We start from the raw sequence: 12666 nt of genomic DNA on the forward strand, positions 1-12666 counted from the left end.
TTCTCACCCCCATATGGGGTGTTTTCTGAAGCGGGAGAAATTGGGCTTCAAATTTTGGGGGGTATTTTCTGCTATTACCCTTTTTAAAAATGTAAAAATTTTGGGAAACCAAGCATTTTAGGTAAAATTTTTTTTTTTTTTTTAACAGATGCAAAAGTCGTGAAACACCTGTAGGGTATTAAGGTTCACTTTACCCCTTTTTACGTTCCCCGAGGGGTCTGGTTTCCAAAATGGTATGCCATGTGGGTTTTTTTTGCGGTTCTGGCACCATAGGGGCTTCCTAAATGCGGCATGCCCCCAGAGCAAAATTTGCTTTCAAAAAGCCAAATGTGACTCCTTCTCTTCTGAGACCTGTAGTGCGCCAGCAGAGCACTTTTCACCCCCATATGGGGTGTTTTCTGAATCGGGAGAAATTGGGCTTCAAATTTTGGGGGGTATTTTCTGCTATTATCCTTTTTAAAAATGTAACATTTTTGGGAAACCAAGCATTTTAGGTAAAACATTTATTTTTATTTTTTACATATGCAAAAGTCGTGAATCACCTGTGTGGTATTAAGGTTCACTTTACCCCTTGTTACGTTCCCTGAGGGGTCTAGTTTCCAAAATGGTATGCCATGTGGTTTTTTTTTTGCTGTCCTGGCACCATAGGGGCTTCCTAAAGGTGACATGCCCCCCAAAAACCATTTGTCGCTCCTTCCCTTCTGAGCCCTCTACTGCGCCCGCTGAACAATTAACATAGACATATGAGGTATGTGCTTACTCGAGAGAAATTGGGCTACAAATACAAGTAAAAATTTTCTCCTTTTTACCCCTTGCAAAAATTCAAAAATTGGGTTTACAAGAACACGCGAGTGTAAAAAATGAAGATTGTGAATTTTCTCCTTCACTTTTCTGCTATTCCTGTGAAACACCTAAAGGGTTAATACACTTATTGAATGTCATTTTGAATACTTTGGGGGGTGTAGTTTTTATAATGGGGTCATTTATGGGGTATTTCTAATATGAAGACCCTTCAAATCCACTTCAAACCTGAACTGGTCCATGAAAAATAGCGAGTTTGAAAATTTTGTGAAAAATTTCCAAATTGCTGCTGAACTTTGAAGCCCTCTGGTGTCTTCCAAAAGTAAAAACTCATAAATTTTATGATGCAAACATAAAGTAGACATATTGAATATGTGAACCCAAAAATGTTTTATTTTGAATATCCATTTTCCTTACAATCAGAGAGCTTCAAAGTTAGAAAAATGCAAAACTTTCATTTTTTTCATAAAATTTTGGGATTTTTCACCAAGAAAGGATGCAAGTTACCATAAAATTTTACCACTAAGTTAAAGTAGAATATGTCACGAAAAAACAATCTCGGAATCAGAATGATAACTAAAAGCATTCCAGAGTTATTAATGTTTAAAGTAACAGTGGTCAGAATTGCAAAAAACGCTCTGGTCCTTAAGGTGTAAAATGGCCTGGTCCTTAAGGGGTTAAAATTGAGTGCGTCTTATATGCCGGTTTGTGAACCCTTCAGGTTTTTTTTTATATATTCCTGCAAAAACATCAGATTTTTACGGAAGTCCTAAAAGTAGATAAAGAGAACTATATCAAACAAATGAGTCAAACAAAAGGGAAAACGATCCAATATCACATATGCCAATCTTTGCGTTCAGTATCTGGAGTGACCCCCCTGAGAAGAATAACTGCATCTTAACATTTTCAGTAGTTGTAGATCATTCCTGAGAAATTTTAGCTCATTTTTCCACAAAAAAAACTGCTTCAACTCTGTTATCTTGGTGGGTTTACTCCCCTGGACTGCTTGCTTCAGGTCCTTCCACAACATTTCTATTGGATTAAGTCAGATGTGACAGGAGGACCTTCCTCATGTTGAGGAGTTTGCCCTGCTCTGGCACATTCAGCCGCACAGACCAGAGGGTCATGGATGATCTTATTTGTGGATGCCCACACTATTTGTTGTTTTTGGAACCTCTACCCATGATTAAGGACAGTTACCCATCCAAAACCTGTCGGCTCTGCTGGTTATTTGCTTATCCAAGACATTCAATAAAGTTGGAGAATTGTATGGCTTGGAGGAATTTTAGCCCATTTTTCATGTAAAAAAAAAAAAAAGCTTCAACTCTATTATATTGGTGGGTTTCCTCCCAAGGACAGTTTGCTTCAGGTCCTTCCACAACATTTCTATTGAATTAAGTCAGATGCTGCAGCAGGATTTGGCTCATGTCAAGGGATCTGCCCACAGTGTTGTGGATACCCATATTATTTGTCCTTTTTTCGAACCTCTGCTCATGAATAAGGACAGTTACCTGTCCAAAACCCGTCGACTCTGCTTGTGATTTGTTTTTACAAGATGTTCACTAATGTTTGAGAATTTTACGAATCTCAGAGCTGGGAGTTTTTCTGTATTCACGTTCTCCTTTCCCTCGGATCCAAGGGTGTCTTCACGTGTTCCTAATCTACAGGAAGCAACAGTCATTATGGCGACTTGCTCTTTGTGTAATATATTTAGGCATTAGACGGTATATTATGTTTGCAGTGTATGATAGAATTAACTGTCTGGCAATGCAATGTATGGGAAATATGGGCACCAACAGAAGGTACTGTTCAGGATGCTATCCATCATTATGCTGGACCTGTGTTTGGTCTTCTGATAAATTCTGAACTTATGAAAATATTTTCTGTAGATTAAGGGTTAAGTGCATGGACCAGTGTTTCCCAACCACTAGGGGTTCCCATACCATCCAGAACAGAATTCTGTCCGGCCGCAGCATCGTCTTTGTCCCGGCTGATGCACAGACAAGGACAAAGGCCAGGAAGTGAGGGCAGGACTAGCACTCCTCTGTGCTCACTCCTGTCCTGTCAGACTACAGCATGAAAACAGAGAGGAGGAGGTTACTGGTGATTGGATGAAGAGACCCAGCACAGCACAACAGACATAAAGGAGGAAGTGAATGCATGGTGAATGAGGGCGGACTTAGTGCTTGCCTCTGACACACCCCTTCCTGAGCAGTGGATGTCAAAATGAGTGAGCAGCAGAATTGAGGGAATTGTCAGCCAAATACAGAGGCTAGACACATAAAAATACATGTAAAGCATCTGCATGACCTAGTGGGTGACATATAGAAGCATAATTTTTTCTGTGATATGAGAGGCATGCTTAAAGGGGTATTTCCATCTGAGGAATGTATGACATTCCCACAGATGGCTCAGCGGTTTTCGTCTTCTGATCACCGGAGGACTGCAAGCAAACTGGAGAGGGCCATGGGGCCCTCTAGATCAGTGGTCTTCAACCTGCGGACCTCCAGATGTTGCAAAACGACAACTTCCAGCATGCCCGGACAGCCGTTGGCTGTCCGGGCATGCTGGGAGTTGTCGTTTTGCAACATCTGGAGGTCTGCAGGTTGAAGACCACTGCTCTAGATGTTACATGGCAGACGTGAACCTGGCATAAGATTCACCAAATTGACAACAAAAAAAATTCAGTTTTTTTATTTTCTTTAGTATAAACATTTTCTTTGACTTTTATCCCTGTAATGGATCCTCGGAAACTGATGCACTGTAGTAGCAGACCTGCATAGCCAGTACAGACACATCGACGTACGTATAATCTTATAATCCTTTTACGCTATGTTCTCGGGGGATGTTTTTGTTACGGCCAGATAATAGCTAACAAGTGAGGGCAAAGAAAGATTCATTAGGACTCAACCTTCTCAATTTAGTGAAGCTTTTAAGAGCTTAGTCGCCTTTTATGTCTCACTTGATTCAGGATTTATTGCTGACTATTAAGTTGCATCACCCAATAAAAAGATATTATACCGTATTTTTCGATGTATAAGACGCACTTTTTCTTCCCCAAAACTGGGGGGGAAATGGTTGGTGCGTCTTATACAGCGAATACACACTTATCGTGGCGGTCACAGCGGCCATCAACGGCCGGGACCTGCGACTAATACAGGACATCACCGATCGCGGTGATGCCCTGTATTAACCCTTCAGACGCGGCGATCAAAGCTGACCGCCGCATCTGAAGCGAAAATAACACTAACCCGGCTGTTCATTCGGGCTGTTCGGGACCGCCGCGGTGAAATCACGGCGTCCTGAACAGCTTACAGGACACCGGGAGGGGCCTTACTTGCCTCCTCGGTGTCTGCTCCGGGATCCCCTGCATGGCCGGCGCTCTCCTTCGACGTCATCACGTTGTCGCGCCGTCATCCAATAGGAGCAGCGTGCATAGCGACGTGATTACGGCGACGTGATGACGGCGACGGAGAGCGTGGATCCCGGGGAAGAAGACTTCCCGAGCGTCGGGGACACCACAGGGACATGGCGACAGCGATGGAGCAACATCCAGGGCAGCGGTGAGGGTCCGGAGCGGCGGGGACACGTGAGTATTATCTCCTATACCAGTGGTCTTCAACCTGCGGACCTCCAGATGTTGCAAAACTACAACTCCCAGCATGCCCGGACAGCCAACGGCTGTCCGGGCATGCTGAGAGTTTTAGTTTTGCAACATCTGGAGGTCCGCAGGTTGAAGATCACTGTTGGGGTCAGAATCTTTTTTTTTCTAGATTTTACACCTTTAAAATTGTGTGCGTCTTATATTGAGTGCGTCCTATAGGGCGAAAAATATGGTAGTTCCTTTTCTAAATGCTTTCATGATCCTTTGCAATCCCCATCATAGACCCTCACAATAAAAGCAGAATGCCCTTTTTTGTCTTTTCAACATTGATTGGGACCTTAAACCCCACCCCTGCTCAGTTAAACACCAATCCTACACACCTATCTCTAGGGATCCACCCCTGCCTAGAATGACATAGACTAGTTTAAAGTTCTCGCTACCTAACCCAGGACAGCTGGGCACCACCACTAGTATGCCGAGCTTTTCTCTAAAAAAATTGTTGTATTTTGCAAGAAAAAGTAGATAAGACACTAAGCTACACTGGTGCACTCCCATGCAGACAGCCAATGAATAATAAGGCAGGGGGCTCAACTTCTGTGGGGCTTATAGTAAAGCTTGCAGACAAGAATGAATTAGAAAGTAAGATGGGGCACATACCGCACATAGATATCCATAGACATTATTTAATTTCATATTACAGAGACATGATAATAGGAATAAACACAACCAGCTCACCCCGCCCAGACAGATGGAGCACGAATCCAGGTGTTGGACAACACCGAGGCAAATAGAAAACAAAGAGTAGAATCCAGCTCTTAGTGCATACAAAATCCCCTTTATTCGATAAGGACAAACACAGGAGGTAACGCGTTTCAAGCGCAGAGTGCTCTTAGTGATACCAAACTGACTAATACCAAACATGACTACCAAAGCACTACCAAACCAAGTCATAGCAAACATGACTAAGAGCGCTCTGCGCTTGAAACGCGTTACCTCCTGTGTTCCTGTGTTTGTCCTTATCGAATAAAGTGGATTTTATTTGCACTAAAAACTGGATTCTACTCTTCTTTTTCTACAGAGACATGATGGCACAGCGGGGAGACAAAACAACAGAGCAGAAAGCGTTGTATGGTGACAGCCGTTTCGTACTGTAACGTACTTCTTCTGGCCTCCAGGAAGTACCTTACAGTATGAAACAGCTGTTGCCATACTACGCTCTCCGCACTGTTGTTTTGTCTCCCCATCGTGCTATCATATGAGGAGACAAAACAATTTACCAAAGCAGGACAAATCTCTCAACATGAGCAAGGTCCTCCTGTCACATCGGCGGCCAGGGATGCCCACAGTATTTGTCTATTTATAAAACTTCTACCCATCCATGATTAAAGGGCTACTCTGCCCCTAGATATCTTATTCCCTATCCAAAGGATATGGGATAAGATGCCTGAACAGGGGTCCCACAGCCAGGGACCCCCACGATCTCCCTGCTGCACCCGGCGTTCATTTAGAGCATTGTGTGCAGCGCCGGAGCGGAGGCTCGTGATGTCACGCCCCCTCCAATAGACTTGCATTGAGGGGGCATGGCCGTGACATCACAAGTCTCAGCCCAGCATCGCCAGTCATCCTGCATGGACCAAAGTTCGCTCCGTGCACCGGATGTCTGGGGTGCCGCAGCCAAGATCGCCGGGGTCTCCAGCGGCGGGAACCCCCACAAACAGACATCTTATCCCCTATCCTTTGGGAGTGTCACTACAAGAGAAATAAAGACCAAACAACAATTTTCCCAGGCAATAAATTGCTGTGAACACAAGTGAAGCAAAATAGTGTCGAGCGCCCAAACAATTAAAAGTTCAAACTTAATGGTCCATAGAAAAAATGCTTAAAGAAAAACACCCAGTAAGAGTATAAAAACCCCATACGCCGACGCGTTTCGGACCATAAGGTCCTTAATCATGGCAGTGGAGGATAGTATGCACAGACCTTATATACCCTAAATTCAGATGCACATGTTTGCCGGGAATCTCCCATACACCATCTGGAAGTTGGAGTCTGACCTCTCTTCCTGGGAGGGACCAACACGACCATGTAAGTTAACCCATTAATGTCAAAAAACAATTCATTATATATTGATAAACAAAACATGGAATAAACGGCAAACCAATAGCAAAGAACCAGAATCTAACTTATCATCATTGTTAATAACAATAATCCAGTAAAATGTTCAGTAAAAATATGACAGGTCATTGCAAAAATTCAAATCTTGTGGATAACGCGAGTCCGGCCTCAATATCCAGAAAGCTTCCATCTTGTAAAACGCATGGGGCCAGTCACCTCCCCTTTGTGGACGAGGGACGTGTTCTATTCCAGTAACCTGAATATATTGTGGGATTCCTGCGTGCACTTACAGAATATGTCCGCTTAATCCTGAGAGCGCACGTGGACCTGCATTTCCCCCAGTTGTACATGAAAATGTTCATAAAATCGTTTTTTCAATTTTCGGGAGGTGCATGAAAATACACCACATGTGTGGTCTCACAATGAATGAAGGATTTTATATTATTAATCTTACCATTTGAAGGCGAGCAAAATTGTTTGGTGTGTACCATGAACTTACAAAGGTTCCATCTTGGGCGTAAGCACTAGAGATGAGCGAACTTACAGTAAATTCGATTCGTCACGAACTTCTTGGCTCGGCAGTTGATAACTTTTCCTGCATAAATTAGTTCAGCTTTCCGGTGCTCCGGAGGGCTGGAAAAGGTGGATAGGTCATCAACTGCCGAGCCGAGAAGTTCGTGACGTATCAAATTTACTGTAAGTTCGCTCATCTCTAGTGAGCACCTATAGTTCCCCAATGTTCTCAACCAACATTCATTACTGCTGTCACTCCTAAAGTCACTGTTAGGCTAAGTTTCCTCTTGTTTTTTTGTGTGTGTTTTCCCCCCCAAAAACGCCAAAACGGCCCCCATGGCATTTTTTCATTGAAAAAACGCTTCAGCCAGATGTTAGCTGCAAATCAACGAGAAATCGCTAAATTCTTTTTCCACTTTGTGTTTTTCAGTTCGGCGTTTTTTTTAATCCTTTTGGCGTTTTTTAGCTTTTTTTTTAGCTCCTTGGCGGTTTTGCAAAGTTGCAGCATGTTGAGCCTATGGCGTTTTTCTCCCATAGAAGTCTATGGAAGTAAAAATAAATGACAAGAAAAACGACGTGTGGGTTTTAACTTTTGGTGTTTGTACAGGCAGTTTTTATTCTTTTTTTGACTTTAATTAATTTTTAAACAGGGATCAATTTATGTGGGCGGGCAGGGCACTTAAAATGTAGCCAACAATAAGGCTAGGTTCAGACTACGGAATTTCCGCCTGCAATTTTGCTTTGAAATTGCAGGCGGAAATTCCGCTTTCTAAAATGTATAGTGTAGTGAATGATTTTCCATTCACAAATTCACACTTCAGAATTTGTGAAGCGGAATTTGTGAACGGACAATCCGCTTGGAAATTTCGGCCTGAAGAAAGGCGTTGCTCTTTCTTCAGACGGAAATCCGCACGGAACACATTGCAGTCTATTGGAGACTGCAGTGTCCGCGTGGTCCTAGCACCGACTGATTCAGCCGGCGCTGGCCACACTCGGAATCTCCGGACGGAAATGTTCTGCCTGGAGATTCCGTAGTCTGAACCTAGCCTAATAAAAATGTAGTGTGTGTGTTTTTCACTTTTTTTTTTTTATTTGTTTAGGTAGTACTACTACTCCCATCATGGAACACACTGTTCCATGATAGGAGTTGTAGTACCTGTACTAATTGACAGATCACCCCGGGTGCCTCTTCTGACACCCATTACTATCCTCCTGTATAATGTATAGATGCGGGCGGCCGCTCTTCTATGGTCCACTGCACTGCGGTATATATACCTATTCATATTTCCTGCAGAGAGCTGTGATTGGCCAGATGGTCCCAGCAAATCACAACTCGTATATATACGTCAGTGCAGGGGACCATAGAAGAGCGTCCGGCCGCATCTATACATTATACAGGAGGATCACAGCGGGTGACAGGAGTGACACTGGCTGCGATCTGTCCATTAATGCAGGTACTACAGCTCCCAGCATGGAGCAGAGTGTGCTCCATGTTGGGAGCAGTAGTACCTGCAGTTAAGTACAGATCACAGCGGGTGTTACTCCTGACATCTGCTGCGATCCTCCTTCATCCCAGAGATGAAGAGCGGCTTTCTCCTGCGCTTGCATCTCTCCCTGTACTCCGGCCGGCCACTCGCCCACATTCATATTTCCCTCTGAGAGAAGTGATTGGCTGCCACATCCGGCCAATCCCCACTCTGGGCGGAAAATATGAATGAGTGATGTTCTATTCACATCACTGGCTGGCCGGAGTACAGTGCAGAGATGCGAGCGATGTATAGAGCCGCTCCGCATCTCTGCTATATTATGGACGATCGCATTTGGTGTCAGGAGTGACACCTGGGGCAATCTGTCTATTAGTACAGGAACTAGTACTCCCATCATGGAGCAGTGAGTAGTAGTACTACCTAAAAAATATTTTAAAAAAAATAAGAAAAAGTGAAAAACACACACATACTACATTTTTATTATTGTCGGCTACATTTTTATTGCCCTGCCTGCCCACATAAATTGATCCCTGTTTAAAAATGTATTAAAATGTAGTTATCAAAAATATAGATTTTGTTATATTATTTTTTTTCCATCGCTACTGCATCCTCTTTTTTTTTTTGGTACCCAACAAATTTTGAAAAAACGTCAAAGGGGCGTGTTTGGGGTGACAGCTGGTGGCGGAAAGAATGCTATTACCAGATGTTGGCTTTTGATATAGTTTTGTTTGGACGCTATTTAACTTCTTAACTCCATATGATGTTACATCTAGAAAATTAATTATTTTGGGACTTGGAGCATTTGAAATCTCAGCAGCTCAGACTGTGGTGGGACTCGGCCACACTCAAGCAATATCTGGACAAGTTAATTATCCCTAGAGGATTACGCATAAGAAAGCGCTCTACTGTACTTTTTGATGAGGAGTTAGCTGAGGTTTGGAATAATGCCCTAACGGAATGTTCATTTAAAGGGGTACTCCGGTGGAAAACTTTTTTTTTTTTTTATCAACTGGTGCCAGAAAGTTTAACAGATTTGTAAATTACTTCTATTAAAAAATCTTAATCCTTCCAGTACTTATTAGCTACTGAATACTACAGAGGAAATTCTTTTCTTTTTGGAACACAGTGCTCTCTGCTGACATCTCTGTCCATTTTAAGAACTGTCCAGAGTAGGAGAAAATCCCCATAGCAAACATATGCTGCTCTGGACAGTTAATTTTGGCACCTACACAATCCTTCAACTTGTATAGTACATTACAGGACGTAAACCGCTTTGTTAGAGCCCTTACCATAAAGAAACATGTTTTGCAACCAGAATCAGAGGTCGTACTACTGGGAAATAATACAGGAGAAATAGCTGATAATGGTTTCCTGAATATGCAAGGTTTAAGCCATCTACCATTAGATGTTACATTTAAAGGGGTACTCTGCTGCACCGGGAGCTCGTGACGTCATAGCCCCACCCCCTCAGGACATCACACCACACATCCCCAATGCAAGTCTATGGGAGGGGGCGTGACTGCTGTTATGCCCCCTCCCATATACTTGCATTAAGGGGCGGGGCTTGACTTCATGAGGGGGCCGGGCTATGATGTCATGAGCACCCGGAGCCGGCTCCAGCGTTTGGAACAGTTTGTTTCAAACGCTGAGCAGCAGAGTACCCCTTTAAATGGCGTCCACACAAAGCTATATCGAAAGCCGCATATGAAGATGCATGTAGTGACATCGGGGGGAAAAGCATTGTGGATTGCAAAGATCGTCACCTCTACCTTGGCGGTGATACCACCAGGGCACGAGGAAACCGCAGTAACCGGAATTTGCAGGGTTTCAATAACCCGATAACGTTTCCCACTCCCTACAGTATGCAATTTTCAGAGATTAAAAATATTATACAAAAACATTTACCTATATTGTATGATGATGATAATTGTAAGGTTCCGAGTAATGGTGTCAGATTTGTGGCCAAAAAAGTTAAAGGGTTACTCCGGTGCTTACACATCTTTTCCCCTATCCAAAGGATAGGTGATAAGATGCCTAATCGCGGGAGTCCCGTCGCTGGGGAGCCCGTGATCTTGCAAGCGGCACCCCGTTTATAATCAGTCCCCGGAGCGTGTTCGCTCGGGGTTTGATATCCGGCGACCACAGGGCCGACAGCGTGTGATGTCACGCCTCCGCCCCCGTGTGACGTCACGCTCCGCCCCTCAATGCAAGCCTATGGCAGGGGGCATGACAGCTATCACGCTGATTATAAACGGAGTGCCGCGTGCAAGATCACGGGGGTCCCCAGCGGCGGGACTCCCGCGATCAGGCATCTTATCCCCTATCCTTTAAATCCCTACAAAGGAGGCTATTTTTGCTCGCTTGCAAATGGCAAGATTTATAATATAAAATCCTTCATTTCGGTGGAAAACAATTTTTTAAAGGTCTTTATAAGCCAACTGGTGCCAGAAAGTTAAACAGATTTGTAAATTACTTCTATTAAAAAATCTTTACCCTTCCAGTACATTTTAGCAGCTGTATGCTACAGAGGAAATTCTGTTCTTTTTTAATTTCTTTTTTTGTCTTGTCCACATTGCTCTCTACTGACACCTCTGTCCGTGTCAGGAACTGTCCAGAGCAGCATAGGTTTGCTATTGGGATTTTCTCCGGCTCTGGACAGTTTCTGATACGGACATCAGGTGGCAGCAGAGAGCACTGTGGTCAAGACAAAAAAGAAATTCAAAAAGAACAGAATCTCCTCTGTAGCATACAGCTGCTAATAAATACTGGGTAAACATTTTTTAATAGAAGAAATTTAAAAATCTGTTTAACTTTCTGGCACCAATTGACTTATAAAGACCTAAAAAAAAAAAATGTTTTCTCAGGATTAAGCGGACATATTCTGTAAGTGCACGCAGGAAACCCCCAATATATTCAGGTTACTCGTCCGCAAAGGGGAGATGACTGGCCCCATGCGTTTTACAAGAGGGAAGCTTTCTGGATATTGAGGCTGGACTCGCGTTATCCACAAGGTTTGAATTTTCGCAATGACCTGTCATAATTTTACTGAACATTTTACTGGATTATTGTTATTAATATTAACAATGATGGTAAGTTAGATTCTGGTTCTTTGCTATTGGTTTGCCGTTTATTTCATGTTTTGTTTATTAATATATAATGAATAGTTTTTTTTACATCAATGGGTTAAATTAGGCCCCTTTCACACTATACATTCTTCCGTTTTTAAAGATTATGGGGAAGCGATCTGATTGGTTGCTATGGGCAACTGGGCAACTTTTCCTCCGCACAGGTTTTGATAAATCTCCCCCTATATGTTCTGTTATGAAAACCCTGAAAATCATCCCTTAAACAGCCGTTAAAAAATTCCATTATAACTTGTAACTTGGCCGTGTTGGCCCCTCCCAGGAAGTGAGGTCAGACTCCAACTTCCAGATGGTGTATGGGAGGTTCCCGGCAAACATGTGCATCTGAATTTAGGGTATGTAAGGTCTGTGCATGGTATCCTCCACTGCCATGATTAAGGACCTCATGGTCGGAAACGCGTCAGCGTATGGGGTTTTTATACCCTTACTGGGTGTTTTTCTTTAAAGGGGTACTCCGGCGCAAAGACATCTTATCCCCTATCCAAAGGAAAGGATAAGATGCCTGATCGCGGGGGTGCCGCCGCTGGGGACCCCCGTGATCGTCCACGCCGCACCCTGTTAGAATCAGTCCCCGGAGCGTGTTCACTCCGGGTCTGATTACTGGCGATCACGGGGATGAAGCATAGTGACATCACGCTCCGCCCCCTCAATGCAAGCCTATGGGAGGGGGCGTGACAGCTGTCACGCCTCACCAATAGGCTTGCATTGAGGGGGCGGAGCTTGACGTCACACGGGGACGGAGCCGTGACGTCACTATGCTCCGTCCCCGTGGTCGAGGTGGACTCCACCTGAGGACCTCCAGCGGTTCCGGAAGCCACTAAAGGTGGGTGCTGCATGGTAGATCCTGGGCATATGCCTCTTGCTTCTGACTACAGCAGGGACATGCACAGACATTTGGGGGGGGGGGGTGGGGGCAGGGGATCAAGTAGAAAAAAAAGCACTTATCATTATTAAAAAAATAAGTTTGTAATAACCTTAGAAATGTTAACAGAACACAATTCCT

This window comes from Hyla sarda, chromosome 2, assembly GCF_029499605.1.
Source record: "Hyla sarda isolate aHylSar1 chromosome 2, aHylSar1.hap1, whole genome shotgun sequence".
NCBI classification, from domain to species: domain Eukaryota; kingdom Metazoa; phylum Chordata; class Amphibia; order Anura; family Hylidae; genus Hyla; species Hyla sarda.